General features: G+C 43.3%; 1 protein-coding gene across 2 annotated transcripts in view; it reads right to left on the bottom strand.

Annotated features, from left to right (window-relative positions):
- The window catches only part of LOC119660264 (basement membrane-specific heparan sulfate proteoglycan core protein-like), a 514,615-nt gene that overhangs the window by 490,134 nt on the left and 2,879 nt on the right, over positions 1–21,602 (bottom strand). Inside the window, exons 3-4 of one of the 2 annotated variants that reach the window (XM_038068722.1) lie at positions 17,044–17,391; positions 16,776–16,819 (exon numbers count right to left, since the gene is read on the bottom strand). The gene's annotated coding sequence lies outside the window, so the exon portion shown is untranslated. Of the gene's footprint in view, positions 1–16,775; positions 16,820–17,039; positions 17,392–21,602 lie in introns of both variants that reach the window. The other variant, XM_038068723.1, reaches the window with a different exon arrangement.

Raw genomic sequence — 21,602 nt, forward strand, 5'->3', positions numbered from 1 at the left:
TAAATTTAATGAGTGGCAAAGTATTATTAAAGGAAATCACGCCATAATCAATTAGATGGTTGAAATATGTATTGCGGCTACGGCTGGACATTTGGGCTAATTGCTCCGTATTATCGGCAGGCCCTCGTCCGTTCATCATCCGCTTTTTGGAAGACTAGGTTTGTTTGCGAACTCATCACTAAGCTGTTGGTCATGCTGGGAATAATTACGGCGGTGAGAGTGTTTGCAGTGTGACGGCCATGAGTAATTACGAAATCAATTTCGATAATGCGCTTTAATATACCAAACTTCATAATTTAATCGCAAGTTAAAGGTCAAATTTGTTTGCAAACTTCTCGATGTAGGGCACAGAATTTGGTGAGTTTACGTACTTTAAAAGCACCAAAAACCAGGATGAAATTCAGGATTAAGTTGCATAATTTAACTGTTGATCATCCATCAGCAATTCATATCCTGTGCTTAATAGCGTTCTATTCCTTGCTTGCTATCGAAGCAAACATGGTTTAGGAAAAGGAAAATGTTGACACTCCTTCCAAAGCCCCACGTAGCTCCCTAATCATAACTTTGTGCCTTGTATGTAGCTGTCCTTCGACGTGTCTGCACCATACTATAATCTGAGTTTGTTTTCATTACTCCAAACTTTTGCTTGTTTTGCTGCTTTGTCAAGACCAACAAAAACTTGCAAGTTGGCAGTGAAGGACTAAAAAAGGATATGTATGCCTGTAGCTTATACAGCTATTTGACTACTTTCGAACTTCTACTTTCGTAGTATATTTCTGGTATATGCTTTCAAACGTTGTATTCAAGTACGTAGTCATTTGCTGGAGGAGGATGGAGTCCAAAAAATCCTAACTCCGTCATTTTTAAAGATGCAAAATTTTTGTTGGTCCTAAACAATTCACTAAAAGCGGAGCTCTTATTTTTTTAAATATTATTTCGAGCATGTGGCGACAATTTCCTTGAATACAATTACTCAATATTTCAGTAAAGCTTTTCATTCCGTTCTATGAAATTTGACAAAAAATTCGGTTGATTTCTGCAATGATCCTGTTCTTTGCAGCCTTTTCGAGCCTTGACTGCTTTCAACCGTCTCCGTGCAATTTCTTATACCTAATAGCACTTCAACGTCGGTATCGACTACCTTTTCGTCGGCTTCCCGCTTGAATATCCTATTAGATATTCGTCCTCGGTTCGTCTGTATACGACAAACCCAACGTTGTCCTTGAAGTCGCATCATGATCGATGATTTAGCATAGATTTACATAAAGCTCGTTGTTGTACCTGATGCCTCACTGACCTAACAATCCTCAGCGTAAGACTTTGCTTTAGAAGGCATTCAGTATTTCTTTTTTTTTTGTGTGGCTGAGTTAAGGTCCTTCCTGCCATACCATAGCACAGATCTGATAACCTTTTTGCATTTTCATTTCGTTTGTAGGAATTTTGGCTTTAGATGGAGAGAACTGAGTTGTATGGGTTTTTTCCGCAAGCTAAACTTTTTCTTGATTTCGTCAATTTCATTTAGTGTCCTTTGACAGCTTGCTTCGTAGTTGAACAAATTTGGCAAAATTTTCAAAAATATATTCACCAATATTTTATCTGCGAAAAGTTCTTTCTCTGGTTTGCATTACATCCTTTCTTTTCTTTTCATTTATCTTAAGAGTGATTCCTTTCGTTACTCAAAGTCTACTCTGAGAACAGGTGGGGCCACGCTGGAGCGTACTCCTGGGGGCGGTGGCACCGCAGCTGACACTGTCGTAAATTCAGTTATGAACCTGATAACGACGGTCTGCGGAGCCTCCATGCCTAGGATGACATCGAGGCTCGGCAAACCTTCAATGTATTGGTGGACAGTAGAAATCGAAGAGCTCCGGAAGGAGTATCACAGGCTCCGCCGCTTAACACAACGTCTAGGCGACCGGGAGGAGGCATGTACCATAATGACGGAGTATAAATCAGCCAAAAGAAGACTCCGCAGCGCAATAAACAAGAGCAAAGCTCGCTGCTGGCGAATCTGGTCGACGAGGTGGGGGATCCGTGGGAACTCGGTTACAAACTGGTAACCCGAAAAATCGGGGCTCTGCGGAAACCCTGTTCACTTAAAGCCGAACAGATGGACCGCATTGTAAGGGCACTTTTCCCTACGCACCCCGTATGGGATAATGACGTCGGCGCAGAGAGCGCAGAGGACTGTCCACTTTTCTTTATAAAAGAGTTGGAACAGGCAGTCCTCTCTATGAAAAACAAGAAGGCGCCAGGATCCGATGGTATTCCAGCAGAGGTATACAAACTGGTATTCCAACACCGGCCAGACCTACTGCTCGGCGCATTCAACGCTTGTCTGAAAGAGGGCATTTTCCCCGCTCGTTGGAAGGTGGCGAGGTTTGCGCTGATCCATAAAGGGAAAGACGACCCCGAATTGCCGTCTTCATACTGCCCACTGTGTATGCTTAACACTGCTGGGAAAGTGCTCAAAAAGCTCATTAGAAGTAGACTCGCTGAAGCGATATATCCCCGGCAGTTTGGTTTTAGAGCAGGGAGACCCAAAATTGATGCTGTCACGCAAGTCGTGCATGCCGTTCGACGAGCGGAGGCACGTAGCCGCCGAACTCGACGGGTGATGCTCCTCGTAACACTTGACGTCAGAAATGCCTTCAATTCCGTAAGATGGAAAGACATTCTAGGCCCACTAGATAATACCTTCAACGTGCCGAACTATCTCTTACGGATTTTGAGGGACTATCTGATGAATCGCTCCCTGCTCTAGAGAGAGGCACTAGAGGGTCAAAGGTGGATGGAGGTCACGTCGGGGGTAGCACAGGGATCCATCCTAGGGCCGAACTTCTGGAACGCTACCTATGACAGTCTGCTTAAACTCGACATGCCAGAGGAGTCGCGCCTGGTCGGCTACGCAGATGATGTCACAGCGCTTGTTGCTGGACGCACTGTCGAACAGGCGCAAAGCAGATCCGGCATATTGATGCGAGGTGTAAGCGGATGGATGACTACTCATGGTTTCAACCTTGCACTGGAAAAAACCGAAGTAGTCATCCTGACTAAAAAGAGAATTCCGACCCTGCGCCCCATATCGTTCGGCGAGTCGATAATCGAGTCAAAATCAGCGGTAAAATACCTCGGGTTGACTCTTGACTCAAATATGAGCCTTTTTGAACAAATCAAAGCAGCAGCGAACAGGGTTGCAGCCGGAGTTTCGGCGTTAAATAGGCTAATGGCAAACATTGGGGGTCCTACGTCTAGCAGGCGACGTCTCCTAGTGAGTTCAACGCAGTCTGTCCTGCTCTACGGCGTAGAGGTATGGGCTGGCGCTCTTAACAAGGAGGTATATTGTAAACGTCTCGCGCAAGTACAGAGACGAGATTTCCTTACCCAATTTTTAAGTGGGCGTGGAGGTTTTCAGTCTTTCCTGCACAAGATTGGAAAGGCGCGTTCTCCGGATTGTGTGTTTTGCAATGGAGTTGTGGACGACGCTCACCGCACTTTTTTTTCTTGTGGAAGATGGGATGCGGTTCGTCAGTAGCTTTATTTAAACACAGGGGATCTCTCTCCAGACAATATTGTCGAATAGATGCTGAGGAGTGTCCTTCTCGTTGCTAAGAAGGTAGAACTCAACCGGTGGAGGAGCCGGATGGCAGGGGGTTCCTTGAACTGACAGTTCCCTTCCTCCTCTCCCCTCCCGTTGGTGAAAGGAATTCCCTGATTTGAAAGCTCCGCAAGGCGGGAGAGTTCGGGGACTAACCCGAAGTGATGTGACAAGCGGTTCCAGGCTAGCTCTCTGACGATGGGAGGGTTTTTAGTTGGTAGTCCGACGACGTACCGAACCGGGAATCCAACACTGTGTACGTTAATGTATTCACCTACCCTACCCGAAAAAAACAAAAAAAAAGGTCTACCAGGGTCTCCTCTGCAATGAGGACAGATTGAGACAAATTGTTGACATTGCCACTGTGTATATTATCTGCTTAGACTTTGGTAGTTACTTCCTCCTGGTATTGAATAGGAGCTTTTCCACTATGTGCTCGGGAGCTAAATGGAGAGGAGCAGATTCCTATCTGTCTGCCCTGCCTGTTTTCTTGCTGTAATCTATGTAAATGACAAATGGTTCAGTTAGCGTATTCTGAACCCAAATTTGACCTCCCTATCATCGCCGATTTTTAGAGTTGAAACATCAAACGTTAGCAATATTTTTTACAGTGATAAACGCTTGATGGTTCTACAGGTGATAAACCTGTGTCTTCAACCTCAACGGCTTCCACCATTCGAGCTTTTGTTTCGGACTCTAATTGCTCCGCAATAGACTCGTATCCACCTGATCTCTACACCACACTAAAAGTGTCCCTGACTGAATGAAACTCCATGGGCACAAATGATTCTTAAGTAAACCTCTGAAATTGAGACCCGAATTTAAGTAATTGTCGGATTAAATGCTTTGGTGGTCGGGAGAGGTAGAATCGAGAATTTAACACAGTTAGGCTGAAACACATTAGGAAATAGTAGAGCTACTGGGCGCCCTCAACCAGGAAAAGACCAATAATATCACTGAATTGTGCCTGGAATATAATAATATACAGGAACTCATTCGAGGTAAATTTCCGTTTATTGACGTAAAAATGTCCGCGATAACCCTAGAACTGAAGGTATCCGAAACGGCAGGTTCATTAGGATAAATGTAACCGGCAGATAAATGACCGAAGAAGTAGCTGAAGGGAGGGGGAAATAACTTTTCAGAAATGTTTTGATTTTCGAGACCTAAATGCTAAATGCGATGTCATACCGCCCTGCAGCTTGGGGTTTAGAAATACACCCAGAGTCTTCCCTGCTGCTTTCCCAAAAGGTATAGAAATTTGCGGGCCAGCAACCTGCAAATCTCGAAACTTTACTACAACCAAATACTCAACAACGCCTTGGATAGGAGCTGACCTCAGGACTGCGTAAGGTCAGTTGCGTTTCATTTGACCAACACCGTACGGGCAATCAAATTGACCGCTTTGCGATTAGCAGTCGATTTAGTATTGCCTTCTGGATATGAGTAACATTGGGTTCGAAAGCAGGTACCCTTTAATGATCGCTTGCCGTCATTTGCGTGTTGTATCTGGGCCTTTTCGCAGCTAGGAATACCAAATATTGACCGCGGACAATTGAAGAACTATCCAGCTGATCGGAAGGCAGATACGCTACTATCCACCATGAAAGGTACTCTTTCCTCGGACGCTACATAGGTCGTCGGTCACGAAGGAGCATCACTAAATGTGGCTATTTGCGGAATCGTGGAAATGGATCGATGAATGTAAGGGATTGTAGGCTCTAGTGAACGCTGCGATTGATGACGGGCCTTAGGCGCTCGAGCTCCAATACCATCTGGAATCCTAGAAAGTTCAACGTAGTATGCGCCGTGGCAAAAGCAAATTGTTATTTTGTTAACAAGGAAAGCAGAAACTGGCAAACCTTTCAATGGTCCTGTGAGGCATGTGAATGGTCAATTCCTCATTCTGGATGATAGCAGTGGAAGCGGTGGAAGAAACAATTCACTAAACTTCTTAACCGTATCACATCTCGTGAACTTCTGCCTCTCGGGGACACCATAACATGTGGATATGGTCTGCTCTTCCAATCAGAAGACAAATCATATTGGCCATCAATCCACTCACACGGAGTAAAGCTGCTGGGTTAAGCTCAGTACCCGCATAGAGTTATACATCGTTGCACCTGCAGTTACTGCGGATGTGTTAGTTTCACTCGTACTAAACGCTTTGGAAATCTGAAACCTTTCCCAGAAACTGGAAGAAGAGGACGATCATTAAAATCCCAAAGGAGGACGATCCGTTTTGATTGTGACAATTGGAGGATTACTTGCGATACTAACTAAATTAATTAAAGAGAAACTCGAAGATCTGATCGACAAAGAGCAGGCTGATTTTCACTTCAGTTTGGACCTCCACTTCATTGGGAAGGCGTTCGACAGCGTTAACGGAAAATGTATCTGGGGTGCTCTACGAAGAGAAAGCATTTCGGAGAAACCAATAGTTGTTAAAGCAATATATGATGGTGCAAAATAGAGGCGAAATCCTAAAGGAATTCAAGGCCCAAAACGAACTCCGTGAAGGTTGTATCTTGCCCCCGAGAATATTTCTTCTCATTATCGGTGACATTCTTCACAGAGACAGAAGGCTTCAATGGACCATAACTTCTTCAAGCACCTCAACTACACACATGATATCTGTTTCCTCTCTCATGGACTCCCGGACCTTGACCTATGGTTGTAGATTTGGATGAAGAGGCAAGTAGAGTCGAACTGGAAATAAACAGCAGCAAAAAGAATGGTCTTATTCTGACGTTCATCGGACTCTTTGTCTGCATTAATGGACAGGGTTCATCAGTATATATATTTAAGAAATTTCTGCCGGCGGTGACACCGAATTGAATGTCGCTCGACGCATTAACAGCGCTAGACTCACCTTCGCTGCCTTGTTTGAAATTTGGAAATGTAGTTGCTTCAACGATAAGTAAGGTGAGACTGTTTTGCGCTGATGTGGTTTATGTGTTACCATATGGGGTAGCACAGGGAGAGGAACCACGACTGTTTCTAAAAAGCACTAAACGTTCGTAAATACTTGTCTGAGACGTGTTAAGGTAACTAGACATTTCATCCCCAAGCGATCGGAGGAAGTTGGAATAGAAAACCATAGTGAAATGTTCCTTTCATCTCCTAAGCTGCTCGTCATTGTGGATGAAGAGTAACTGCCGTGATGCGGTATACCATAGCGGTATCATTATTGTAAATTCCCTTTTGTCACGATGCACTTACACTAAATTCCCTGGTATTTGTGCTGAGGTGAAACACATCACGTTCCCGTCTACCTGGAGTTATAATAAAATCTTTCAGATCCCCGCGTTCATTGATCCTCATCCAAGTTTCCGAACTCAACCAGATCCTATGGATTCTCTTCTGGGCGTCTCCCACAATTTGGCTTGCGCCATACAGATAAAAGAGGACAGGAAAGTGGGTGATATCCCTCTCGCCCGGAATACAGGCTTTAACAAAATTAAATAGACATTTTGGTAATATAGAGGGACCTCTATTCACTCTGATCTCGAATCTTGACTTTACGGTATTGCTTATGTGTGAATACTGCGTGAAATCTTGCAAAGGGTACTGAACGGTCTGTTCGATGTAAGAATTGTAGGGATAGAGCGATGTCAAGTACCCGAATGTACGATTGGTCGTTAACTGAAAGAGTTTTTTAACATTTCCAGACCGCTTCCTACGTGAACCTTTGAGGAATCTCTCCAAAAAAGTGTGGATCACCGGGTCCAAACAATAAGGGATTATATGAAGGAGTTTTGTATTACGCATGGTGTGTGTGCTCATGCATATACCCGTAGTTTCCAAGTCTTATTATGACACAGGGCGACCTAATCTGATTATGCTTCGAATTAAGGTTGCATAAATCGGCAAGGCCTCACACGACCTCCTCGCGATGCCCCCTGGAAACCGTCTCCGGGCAGGCCTAGAGTGTGTAGGGCCGTTCAACTGATGAGGATCTCTTTTTGCTTGCTGGTCATGTGTTAGGGGCAAGTAGATCTGGCGGAAGATGAGCCGAAGCAAGAGTCCGGAAATGATTCTTCTTGCACTGGAAAAGTTGCTAACAGAACTCCAAGCCAAGGTGGAAAAGCAAATTACCCTGGTGGCCAGGATAACCGTGGGACCAAGACATGGACTCAAATAGGAAAAAAAAAGGTGGTGATGCCAGTGACATCATCGACGGGCGAGCTGCTGGTGTCCAGACAGGAGACAGTAGCCGTCAAGGAAAGTACAATCGGTGCCAGCCGCAGCACCGCTGTACTGAAACCAACCGCAAGAGAACCAAGACAGCAGACGGACTAGTGGTTTTTATTTTGCAATCCACTGCCACCGCACTGCGTATATCGTGTACCAGCCATAGTAGTACTAATCAAAAACCGTCGGCGTCGGGGGTCACTTCAAAAGTAAGAACGGACAAAAATGTGGTTCACCGAAAATCGGCTAAGAAGCGGAGGTCCACTGGAATCCCACTCATAGTCAGGACCAGAAGGCCATACATATTTTGAACAAGTTTGGGAAGAATCATCGGCCGCTACTGTCGACAAGCAGGATGAAAAGGACCTCGTTGAATACCAGACGATTGTTGAAGAATATAACAACAAACGCCTGGCAGGCGAGTAGAAAGCGTTCCCAAATGCAATCGATGATTAGGTCGTAGATTAGGTCGAACAAAAATACAAGTGGAACAGAGTATGAAAGGGCTTGGATACTAAGCAACCTCTGCAGATAGGTAAGCAACAACCATCAGCGGACGAGCCGCGAACTGTAAAACCTTTGAGTGACGTTGCCAAGAGTCAGTTATGTGTGTAACAGAGGCAGGACACCAATATTTCATTTTCCCAGCTCGGAGAACTACGACATTTAAAAAGAGATGCTCGATATGGCCCTATTAACCGACAATTGAATTCTTGCCTGAAGAAGTACAAATTAGCCATAAAGGCCGCCAAACGACGGTCTTGGTTGGACTTGGAGAACATTGAAAGCACCAGCAAATCCGCAAGATTGTGTCCAGGAAACATAAGAGCCCATCCTTTCTTAAAAATTGGAAAGGCTCTAAGACGGAATTTTCTGATGAACTATCAAATCGGTAGCTATCGAAAATAAAATCGACTGAGCTATCAACAATTTCCCTGCATATAAATCTCCAACCCAAGAGGGCATAATGGGAGTCATGCTTCAGAAGCAGCAAGAACGAGTTGTGCGGTGCCATGTTGAGATTGACTCGAGCTGTGAATCTTTGGGATACGTACTACAGTCTTGGAACTTTCGACCAATCAACCTCATCTCTGTCGTGTTGAAGACCACAGAGCGTGTCCTGGACATCCAATTAAGGACGATTAGGAGCGTTGGGAAAGGTGTGCCTTTGCCCACAAGATGTGAACTGGGCATAAATTCAACCAAAACGGAACTGATGATATTCACCACCAAGACAAGAGTACCCGAATTCCGCCTCCCACGGCTGATGGATTGGATCTTTCCTCCAATGTAAAGTATCTTGGTGTAATCCAGGATCCGAAGCTAAATTGTATCTTAAACATAGAACTAAGAGGTAAGAAGGCTATATAGAACCTATGTCTATGCCTGCAAAAGAACCTTTGCCAAGAAATTGCGTCAACGGCCAATTGCATCACTAGAAGTACACAGCTGTGGTGCGCCCCTTCCTAACGTACGGCTTTATTGTATAGTAGCAGGCTCGCAGTTGTGCCCGCAGATGCTCTTAATATACTCATACACATTTTCCTTTTAGACCTCCCCACCAAATACGTTGTAGCGTGTAGCGCTATCAGACTACGTGAGTGCGGATGTTGGACAGCGAAGCCATGCAGCCATAGTAAAATTCTAGACGAAGTACCTCGAGAAATTATTGCACGCCGACTACGCCACATGCAAGCTGAACTTCCCGAAAAATTTTGCTGTGAACTTTCCAACCCGGGCAGAGTGGAAGATTGTCGGCGTGTTGCTGGAGTCGGTGCCGAAGTTTTCTTGGATACACATTGTGGATCGGAACCATACGGTCTTCCAGGTTTTGCCAATGTATTTTAAGGGGAAGTACTAGCTATACTAGAAGCCTGTCGATTGTTGGGGCATGATCAAAGCCCGAAGCGTAACAAAAATCCATTGACAGCCATTAAGGCGACAGCCAAGAGGTCTGGACTAGTGGGACAGCGCAGAAACGAGTGGCACGCTCAAGGTCACCCTGGGAACATAGAGAGGAATTAACGGTCTGACAGATTGGCCAGGCGAGGCTCTGCTTTTTGCAGCCCTCGGTGGATACAGTCTGTGTCTCGCTAACGGCTGTCAAAGATAGAATCTACTAGCATAACTTAGCAGCCGCGGGCTTCAGACGGCGGGGGTTCGCCACATGTGCCAGGTCACGGAAAATTTGGCACGATTATAACAAAACACGATCGCGAGAACTCTTGTGCCAGATGCGTGCAAATATGTCAAGATTACGGCGATCTACACAGGGCACTGGCCTAGAGGGAACCATATCGCTAGGCTCGGCAATATCCAACAATTCGTATTGCCGAAGCTACGTGGAAGATGGAGAAACCCTCAGGCACTTCAAAAGATTCTGAACTATCATAGCATGAACATCCATGACTTTGGAATCCCTGACAGTGGATTTGATCTGAACTGCTCTAGAAACAACGTGAAAAACTCCTATTTCTCATGGTTTCTCCCTTTAAAACTTGGACCTGTGTGTAAGGTAAGCAAATAATTCTTCCCTATAGCTTGGTAAATCCTAAGAAAGTATGGCTTTTATTCACTCCTTTGTGGAGTCTAGGGCATCCATGCAATTTATTTCTTTGCTATCATTTTTTCTTTTGATCCACCATTTTCGTTTTCAATGAGACTGTGTATATCAGTTTCATTACCATCAGCATTTAGGATGTGCAAGTTATAAGCTCTCTACAGTGGGACAAGCACAGAAATGTTCACAAACATAAGCGAAAACTGAGATTCGAACCCAGGGTAACGAGATTGCAAAGTTGTCAACCCGTAAACTATCGCGCGGAATTTCAAAGAAGATACTACAATATTAGAACTGTAGATATGTACCTTTACTACCATAAGAGCTCCTGAGCTAAATAGTAATATCTAAAAGCATTCTTCTGTTGATTTTATTATATTGTTGTATTTTTGATTCACACAAATTAAATGTTCTCGGGCATAAATTCCTCTAGCTTTTTCGGAGATGTAGCCATTTTGAACCCGCTTGAATGTCCTTGTCACCCTTTATGTACCTACGAATGGAAAACCAACAGTATAAGGGGAAATGATAGCCCCGTTGATTAATGATGAGAAACAAAGTAATAAATCATTAAATTATGAACGGAATATTGAAATAAGGAAGAAGCATTTCAGAAAGTTATAAATAGTTCCTGCCCGTTCCATATTTCTTGGGAGCTTATTGAAATTGTCTATTCATTGACAACTTCTGGGACTTTCGACTCAGAAATAGCGAACAAAATGCTTTGATGATTTATTCACGCCAGCATAAACTGTCCTTTGGTACCCTCTCCCTATTTCATTTCAAGATCTATTCTCATTTGCAGCTGCTTCTGTTTCATATTGTTAAAGAAGATAGTTCAGTTGCTCTCGATAGAACATACTTTTCACATACATACACTTTGATTTAATATCTATATAGAATGTCAATTTCGCGTATCCAGACTGGCTTCTAATAGATATCCTCCTACGGTAATTTATCAAGTTCGGAACAGAAACTTGACATCTCTCGAATATATTGAACAAGAACTAGTGCAGGAGTGGAAATTGATGGTGGCGATAGGCAACTTAAGATCCGCTTTCTACCATTAAAACTGTAATGTTTTGCCAAGTTTTCAAGCAATTAGTTAATTCGGAATTTCCGCACGTTGTGGTAGATACAACTGAAAGTTACTATATTTTGAGTGACATCGATTTTCAATATAATGTAGGAAGAGTTGCTTATCTTGTATCTTGTAACTCACTCTGCCCTTTCCGAATATAAATAAAAGAATACGTATCCTTCTTCAGCGGGTTGTTTTTATTTTCGAATGCAACTTATTTCTGCAACCAGCTCTTTTCTCCAACTGCGATATATTATTTACTGCAGTTTAGTCTTTAGCATCCAAAAGTGGTTATTAGGGACGAGTGCAACTCGGCGTCCATACCCATTGTGGCAGTGGTGCTAGATAAGCTTCGAATCCACTGGTATGCTATACATATAGATACGAAACTTAATAGAAACCTTAAGCTTAAGGAAGGGTCTCGATACATGCAAAAGGGGGTGAAAAATAATTTTATACTGAATAATTATAATCAGCGTAAACACCGCCAAGCTATTAACATAGTATGCTGGCCCCAAGCCCAGGTAAAGGAGGAGGGTTTGAAGCAACGTACTCTGTACTATCCTCAGTAAAATAAAAATAGAATGCCGAGATCAGGGAAAGAGATAAATAGAGTATAGTTCGAGTTATTCCACTATGCTAAATCCTACCTGATCCCTTTTGGTGACAGGTCCCGCGACAGGCCGACCAAGAAAATGCATACAATGTCGTTACAAACAAGAGTCATAAGCCTCGGAAAAATGCTAGGACGTTCACCTCAGTCGACGCGGCAGGATGGGCCCCGGTCCTGTCGAGAAATGGGCAAGGGTTCTTGATGCATGGATGGCGTCAGGACGTAAGCAAGTTAGTCCGAAGAAACAAACAAAACAAATACGTGTCTGCACGCTAAATGTTGGTACCCTAACTGGAATGACCGAGGAACTCGCAAGAGCCCTTCGGAAAAGGCGCGTTGATATCTGCGCCCTGCAAGAAACCCGATGGTCTGATGCCAAAAGCTACGACGTTGAACGCGAGCGGCTAGAAACTTCTCTATTTTGGTAACCCACAAACTCAATATGGTGTTGGCATTGCCATCTCGGAGGGTTTCCGTGATGCCATTAAAGAAGTCGAACGATTTGATGATCGGCTAATGAAGTTCAGCACTATATTAGCTGATCGCACTATTCCCTTCTTCATCGCGTACGCACCACAGACAGGTCAACCTGATGTCGAGAAAGATGCTTTCTGGCAACTTCTCGATGGAAAGATTTGTCACTTGCCTGCTGACGACTGTATCAGCATTGCTGGCGACCTTAATGGTCATGTGGGTGAAAAGGCAGACGGTAACCGGTGCCATGGGGGAAAGGGGCCCGGAACGCGCAATGAGGGTGGCAAGCGTATAATCAATTTTGCGGACACCCATGACCTTGTACTTATGAATACATCCTATCAAACGATTGCCTCATCTTCCTACATTTTCTAGTGGGGACAGTAAAACGCAAGTTGACTATATTCTCATAAGTCGCCGACATTTTACCACTGTCGCTGATTGCAAAGTCGTTCCCTATGACAATCGGCCATTGATTGCCATCCTGCGAATTAAGCCACCGATAAAATAGCGTGAGGAACGCACTGGCCCGCCGCGCATTAAATGGTGGCGATTTCGTGAGAAGAAAGAAGAAATGATCTCACTCACACAATTACCAATCATTACAAATATGGAAGAATGGTGGAACCAAACGAAATACACGATACACGGGTAAGCGGTACATTAACCGAGATACTTGGCTTTGGAATGATGATGTTGAAATGAAGGTCCGCGAAAAGAAACGCCTCTACCACAAATTTCTCGACGATAAAACGCTGGCCAATTGGAAAATTTATAAGAATGCCAACCGGGAAAAAAAGAAAGCAGTCGCTGTCACCCGAGCGGGTCTTTACTAAAATCTTTAAGATAAACTGGACACTCGGGATGGCGAGAGATGGCAAGAATACTTCGAGCACATTTCAACTGAAGAATTTACTCATCCTCCACTTCCACAATCATTGCCGATATTTGGACCACCACCACCTGTCAGCACAAATGGAGTCGAGGAGGCAATAAAAAGAATGAAATCGGGGAAAACCACAGGACCTGACGACATCGCATCTGAGCTCTGGAAAGCGAAGAGCTGGGACCCAACACTGTGGCTTAGTGAATTCTTTAATCGGGTTATTCAGGAAGCAAGAACACCATCTGATTGGCAAGAAAGTACCACTGTTCCAATATGGAAAAAGAGAAGGTAGTCCAGCAAAATGTTCAAATTACCGTCCGATCCGGTTACTTTTCCATACCATAAAGATTTTTGTATGCATTCTTCACAACCGTATTCGCGAAATCTTTGAAATAACCGAATCAAGCCGGATTTGTCAAAAACTGTGGAACTACTGACACAATACACGCTGGGCGGTTACTCATGGAGAAAAACCGTGAGAAACATCACCCTCTTTATATTGCATTTCTGGATCTAAAGAAAGCGTTTAGTGCCAGAAGAATTCGTTCGCTGGGTTCAATTGCTCTATTACGATCCGAAAAGTAAAGTTCGAAGTATGGCGGGTGTATCAAAACCGCTTCGTGCCTTGGTTGGTGCTCATCAAGGAAGCGCCTTCTCACCACTCCACTTTGTTCTTGTTATGGACACCGTCACACGGGATATTCAGCGTCCAGCGCCCTACATACTGCTTTATGCAAATGATGTTTTCCTAGCATCTGATAGCAAAAACGATCTCGAGCAACTTGTCCCAAAATGGGATGATTGTCTCATGCAACACCGTCTCAGATTGAATTTAAACAAAACTGAATTTTTGACGACCGATCCCCATCAAACAGACACAATCACTGTCAACGACAGTGATCTGCCGAGAACTGAACGATTTAAATATCTCGGGTTAACGCTATCAGCCAATGGTGAACTGCGTTATGAAATTGCTCCACGCATTAACGCAGCCTGGATGAAGTGGCGTTCCACAACTGGTGTTCTTTGTGATCGACGTATCAACGAACATCTCAAATGTAAAATTTAGCGCAATGTCGTCCGTCCTGTCGCTCTCTATGGTTCTGTTGGCCGAATATAAAGGACAATGGACGACGTCATGCGGTAGTGGAGACGAAGATGTTGCGTTGGACTAATGGGATGATACGTTTTCATCATATGCGATATGAGAATATCCGCGATCGTTATGGGGTTGCACCAATCATGGAAATGTTGAATGAGGCATTTTCGATCGTATGGTCACGCAATTCGTGCGAACGAGAATTCACTTGCCGAAATTGGTCTGAACATCGAAGTCGATGGTAAACGACCAAAAGGCAGGGCGAAATGACGGTGGCTTGATACGCTGGATGGGGATTTAAAAGTCTCGAGATTGCACCTAGATCAGGCATTCGATAGAGCCAAATGACGAAACCGATCACGACGAGCCGACCCCGCTTGTGAACGGAACAAAGGCTGAAGAAAAAAGTAAAAAAAAAAAGTTATAATCAGCGTAGTGGCATTTCCTTCAAGTCTTCCCCACGATGCCCTTAAACTGCTAAGGCGATATGTGCAAAACGAAACCTTATTAACTATTCACTATCCGTAAAGCCGCTGGGGAGTACCTTTCTCACGTAATCAAGAAAAGCGATTCAACCCGAGGGTGCAAGGGACTCATGTGAAGTGCCTCCTTCCATAAAGTCTAAATACATCCGTGTCCGAAAGGGAGCATGTGATTACGCCCACATGACAGATACTTATGTTAAACCCCTAGCACCTTAATGTCTATCTGCCACAAAATTATTTCTGACTGAATATAGTAATGAAACGGAACAAAAATCTGAAAATTGTCATGGCGGTGCCTGCACGTAGCAGCTGACCCTCAAAATAATCCCCGTCATATAAAATTAATGATATTATATATTTATATATTTTCTAAGTTTCACTGGGAAACTCCCTTAAGTTCATCCTAGACAAATTAAATTTGGCATTAATATGGGGGATTATAATGAAAAGTTAAACGAAAGACCTATTATTATTAACAAAATAATAATGGGTCAAAGTTGCTCCTTTCGCGAGGGATAAAAAATCACATTCTACACAACATGCTACTAATAATAACTAACAATACACTACTAACTCCGCCGTCCCAAGTCCGGTTGTGAAAATAGGTGGGATAGATAGCTTCACCCTCAAGAGCTGTACGCCACTGCAGCATCACGTGGGGTAGGTGAGGAAAGTGCAGGAACTTGACAGTCTTGCAGATTACTCATTAAGGAAGCTATCATCACATCTGGCAGTTAGGTATAAAATGCAAATCGCGAAGGCGAGTACAATATCTTACCGCTCCTTGTTGCACCAGAGATTCGTCGAGTGTTTCCCGCAACTCGCGCGGGTCAGTACAAACTCTCTTTGAAGTACACCATCTGGGAGAACAGGTGACAGAAGCGGAAAAAAGAGAGTTAGCAGTATCTGGAAACCCTTCAATAGTCTTGCAAGTAGAATTGGGACACATCGAGAGTGGTGGTTACCAATGACAAAGAGAGGGCTTATACCTTGCCTTTTGATATTGATGTTACTGACATTACTGTGCGCCTTTCCACTTTATGGAATTTTGTGATACTGCCCAACAGCATGATGTTGATCAAACTTTATTTAAGTGGATCTAACATGTATTATGCTAAAGCAGAGATTGCTGTTTGCTAAAGTGAGTCTGGATCGCTACCTGACAACAGAAGCAATACAAGGTTGCTCCCAAGGAGTTGGGCTATCGCTATTTCAGTAAAGTATATTGGTCGACTCACTGCAATGCGAACTGCAAACTCTGATAATACATGGTCAAACTAATCCGGATAACGCGGCTGTACTCGTTGTTGGCCGAGATCTCGGAACAGGGTGTAGAAATATGCAACGCACCGTTGATTTGGTTTCCAGTTGGTGCTCCAGGCTTTCAGTAAATCCAAATAAAACCACGGTGGTACTGTTTTTAAAAAAATACCGAATAGTCTTTGCTTTCCAGAGATGAGAGGCGCAAACTTCCATTCCCCGATGAAGTGAAATATCTGGGTATTATTCTAAATAAGAAGCTTCTTTGACACAACCATGTCAACCATGTTCATTCTTCCATCAATTAATATAAGAACCCAACATTTTGAATGGAATACCATATTTTAACATGTAATATACATAGATAGGGATATGCCCTTTGACTCTAGAGGGTTTGTTACTTGCATCTTTATAACGATTTTAATCTACACTCAAATTTATAATGGCTCTGACTGAAGCATCTTCACTACTTCAAATACTATATTTGTAAAAAAAATTATAAAATAAATAACAAAATTCACTTACCCCGTAATTTCATGGTCCAAGATGTATGTAAGTATATTAAGGAGCTGAAAAAATAAGAAAGCCCAATTAAATGTGAATTCGTAATTTATCGAAATCATGATTTCAGAGGGTTTTCCATTAATTGGAATAGGGGAGAAAACGGAAGTTAAAGAACGCAGGAAGAAATTACGTACTATGAAAGTATTTCGGTTAAGTCGAAAGGGTATAATCGGAGTCTAAGGTACAATTAAAAGTAAAAATATAAGTTATAAACTCGAAACATACTTACCAAGAAATTGAATCCCAAGGATCTCTTCCTGTTGAATTACATGAACACACACAAATCACACGCGGCGCAGTTAACAAACACCGAACGAACGAAAGCCGCAAATACCACTACGAATACATTCCGCGTAAGGACCGCGAAAACTTTCCGCGACGGCGAACGTGTAGGTATACGTATCCGAGATTTTTTAATGCATGAACGCTAATTAAGACGAAACTTTCCCCATCTTTTTACCGCACAAAGTATTATACTCCTCAATCCTTGCCACCAAAGAGACTGTTGAGGCTTTGGTTAAATTTCATGCCAAAGAAATCAGGGACTCTAGGCACGTGGCGTTATCAAAACGTTTTTCTGAAAATAAGATAAAAGAAAAACTCGTTATGCAAATAGAAAGAAACTTCTGACGTGAAAAATAAATTTTGGTTTCAAAAATGGTATAAAAAGTAGTAAACAAGTCGGCAACAGGAAACTCGTTGTTTAAGGTATGAAAGGTTTTGTATTTTTCATATGATGCATGGCGGATCTATTTTGACAGATACAAATCTAAGCCTTCAGCATCAGAGCCAGGAAAGCGAGGAGCAGCAGAAATCAACAGAGCGAGAAATGATCCCAATAAACCTACACCCGAGAGCCCAAGAAAGGGGCGGTCAGGGGTGCAGGCAGGAGCCAAGAAATGGTCGATGGCTATACTAATACAGTAAAGAGGATTCGACTGGTCAAACTGCCGAAAGTATTTTCGAAGCAAATACTCACTCGTGAGCAGCAGAAAATAATTGAGGACCTCATCGTCATGAATATTTGCGAGGGATATAATAAGGAGCACCAGTTCACCTTCGATCAGGCCTTATACTTATACCTTAACTGTCAGTATGAAAAGAAACGGAACTGCTGACATGTTCTAGGGATGATATAACAGCATTCAGCATTCTGGACTGGAGGCAAATAAACAAAGTAACCGCCTCATAAATTACAGATTTGGTAGCATACCTGTGCATGTACACAGGGACAAACCAAGGAAGGATATTTCAAAAGACACATCCGGTGATAAGCCTGCCGAAGTCCCCGAAGGAATCGCGGAAGCCACCGAGGCTAAAAGGGCAAAACCGAGCAGGGAAGTGGACCTGTCTGAGGAGAAGCTGGACGACCTTAACCTACCTTCTAGAACTCAAGTCGGACAGTGAAACGCAAGCAAGTGCAATGTCGTATGGCGAGGGTAATGCCTTGACATTGGAGAATAGCTCCAGGCACTAAAATAGCCCAGGTAAGCCTCCACCATGTAAAAACTCTATCTCCAGTAATTTCAAGGGAAGTTCCAAGGGTAATATTGGAATTGTGTAGGCTCAGGAACTGTGGGCGTACCGGTGGCAGATTCGTGATCTGGAAGGAGGAAATGTGCAAGTAATTTGGGACTCCTCTTGTGAGAAGAGCTTGCATCATTCTCAGAAGAAACCTAGATAGTCGTGGCTACCCAAGTCTCATTGAAAGCCGATGGAAGAACTCGAGAGGCAGTCGTGGCATCAGTATACTTCCCAGGAGACGACACCCGGTTTCCACCGGAATTATGTAGTAGCTAGAATGACGATGTTCCGCGAGACAAAGACGTTACCACTTCTTCTCGACTGCGATGCCAACACCCACCATGAGGTATGGCCAAACATAACTATCGGGAACAATCTGATGAGTGGCTTGGTCATGCATTGGAAGGCGTCGGATAAGCCAGACGTTGCGGGCAACTCCCAAGTAAAAAGAATGATAAGGAACCCCAGGAGAACAGGCTAGGACTTCTACACAAATACCTGAGGGACAATATGAATCATCTACAGGTGGGCGGTGATATTGTTCGGTGATATGGAGCTAGAAACAGTGGTAGAAGTCCGGCTAAGAAATTTTTCGATGGTCCTGTAAACGGCGTCAACGGTTGACTTTTCATCCACCATGATAAACCACTGAAGAGGTGGAAAGAACTCTTCAGCACGGTTCTTAACTGTATTATATCCGGTGAGGTTCTTCCTTGTGGATAAAATGGCTAGTCACCGTTACATGCGAGCACGGACTGTTCCTCCAAGCAGAGAAGAAATCATTTGGGTCATCAATTCAAACTAAGTAAAGCCACTAGGTTTGATAAAAAAATCATTAGCTAGAAATAAGGACAACATAAAATTTTTACAGAGATGTAGGAAACACCGAATAATACCAAAATCCCATCAAATCCATATAAAATCTAATCGTAGTATAACCAGGGAGGTCAAGAAACGCATGGAACTACAGGCTATGAATATCACAATCTCCGGTCTCTAGGCGCAACAAGCAAAACAAAACTTAAAGGCATATAGCACCCATTTAAAATTGGCCACAGAAGCAACATCAATTGGAGCCCCGCTGGATCAAATGTTGGTAAAAATCCAGAGAGCATTCGAATGTGAGGTAGCTAAGAAGCGGAAAGTGCATAAAACTAAATGGACTCGGCTGACACAAAACAGAATACAGAAGGAAAGCCCCTTGCCTATACTAGCAAACTACGTGGTTAATAAATCATCAATAGAATTTACCCCCAGAGAACTGACAGTTCTGAACAATGGACTAGGGTACGCGTTATCAGCCACAACCAGATTAGATGAAACCATCGTCAACATCGAAGCAGGAATAAAATGGCTTAGCAGCCAGGCTAAAGAAGAGATTCGAAGTGGGATATCAAAAATTAGTTTAAAGACAGAGAAGAAAAACTAAACGAACATCAGGACGATCTTAAAACGGTCCGCCAACTAAGAGAAAAGCCAGTATATTCCCTGAAAGCGGACAAAGGCAACAATGTCGTTATAATGGAGATAACCGACTACGATGACGCGGTATCACTAAAACTCAGAAATGGAAACTTTTTTGAACTGCGTAAGGACCCGATGCCCGAGTCCATCAAACGCGTAGATCGAACCCTCAAAGAAGCCAGTACGATATTCAAAGATATAACTAAATTAAGGATAAATCCATCATTACCACGCATTAGATGCCAGTCCAAGATACATAAGGAAGGACACGAAATGCGTGAGATAATCGCCGACTTCAATTCACCAACTTTAAAAATTGCAAAGTGGTTAGTCCAAGAAGTTTCAGCCCTGGGAAACACCTTGAGCAAACATGCAATAAGGAACACGAGTGAATTCACCAGCAAGCTACAAGAAGCAGGGCACATAAACACAAACGAAATGATGGTATCATTCGATGTTAAATCCTTGCTTCCAAACACACCGATCAAACCAGCTATTCACTAACTAGAAGTTTGGCTGAATAAATTGAACAACACAATAGATTGGAGGGCCAAAGTACGACAATACACTAAATTGGCATCACTATGTATGGGTGAAAATTATTTCACATTTCGTGAAAAATACTATAAAACCACAGCAGGAGTCTCCATGGGCAACCCAATGTCACCACTGGTGCCGGAAATGTTTATGGCATACGTGGAGTCAATCATCAAAGAAAAGGGGATAATGCCGAGGATTTGGTACAGATATGTCGATGATATATTTGCCATAGTTGAAAAGGACTGGGTCGACAGCACGTTAACAGAAATCAATAGCATACACCCGAAGATCCAATTCACAATAGAAAAGGAAGAAAATTGATATCTACCAATTTTGGGCCTACGAGTAACAAACAATAGCGGAAAACTCGAATTCGAGATATCAGGAAGCCAACGGCAACCAAAGAACGATACCAGCAACTTCGGCTCATACCGCAACACAAAAAATGGCTGCCTACAATTCAATGGTACACCGTCTCTGTACATACCCCCTAAACGAGGATGACTTCCATAAAGAAAGAATGTTCATTCTTGATCAAGAATGGTTACACGGTCGCAATTATCGAACAACTGATTAAGAGAAAGCAAGACCAGATATGGAAGAACCAACATTCAACATTGTTCGAGCAAGAAAGCACTCTAGCTGATACAAAATGGGTGAGCATACCATTATCCAAAGACTTTTATAGAATAAAATCCTTCCACGGAAAATACAATATAAAAGTGGTCGGATCAAGCAGAGACGCAACCCTCAAAAGACAATTAGGGAGCGAAAAGGACCCATTAACGGAAGAGGAAAAAAGTGGGATTTACAAGATCATCTGCAATGATTGCGAGATGGTCTACATTGGCCAAACAAAACGCCTCATCACGACTAGGTTCCAAGAACACTTAAAGGAAGTAGAGAAAGGAGAAAGACGAGGAGCCAACACGGTGCGTTCTTCGGTTGCGATGCACGTCATCGAGGAGGGTCATTCTGTGACGAGGCCAAATTTGGAGCTGGTACGACAAGTGAATAAGCCACACACCTTGGACGCATGGGGGAGCTTGGAAATATTGCGAAAGGATGCGGCAAAATTGATAAACACAGATGCAGGGAACTGTGCATCGAGGCTAATTAAAAAACTCGCTGACAAACATAGGGACCGCACCACCCACTAACTATTGATAATAGATGGCCATCAACCCAAAAGTTATAAGATTATCCCTACCTGCATGTGGACCTTTTTACGTTTTTCTCTTTACCTTTTAGAATGTGTAC

This window comes from Hermetia illucens, chromosome 6 (genome assembly GCF_905115235.1).
Source record: "Hermetia illucens chromosome 6, iHerIll2.2.curated.20191125, whole genome shotgun sequence".
Classification (NCBI taxonomy): domain Eukaryota; kingdom Metazoa; phylum Arthropoda; class Insecta; order Diptera; family Stratiomyidae; genus Hermetia; species Hermetia illucens.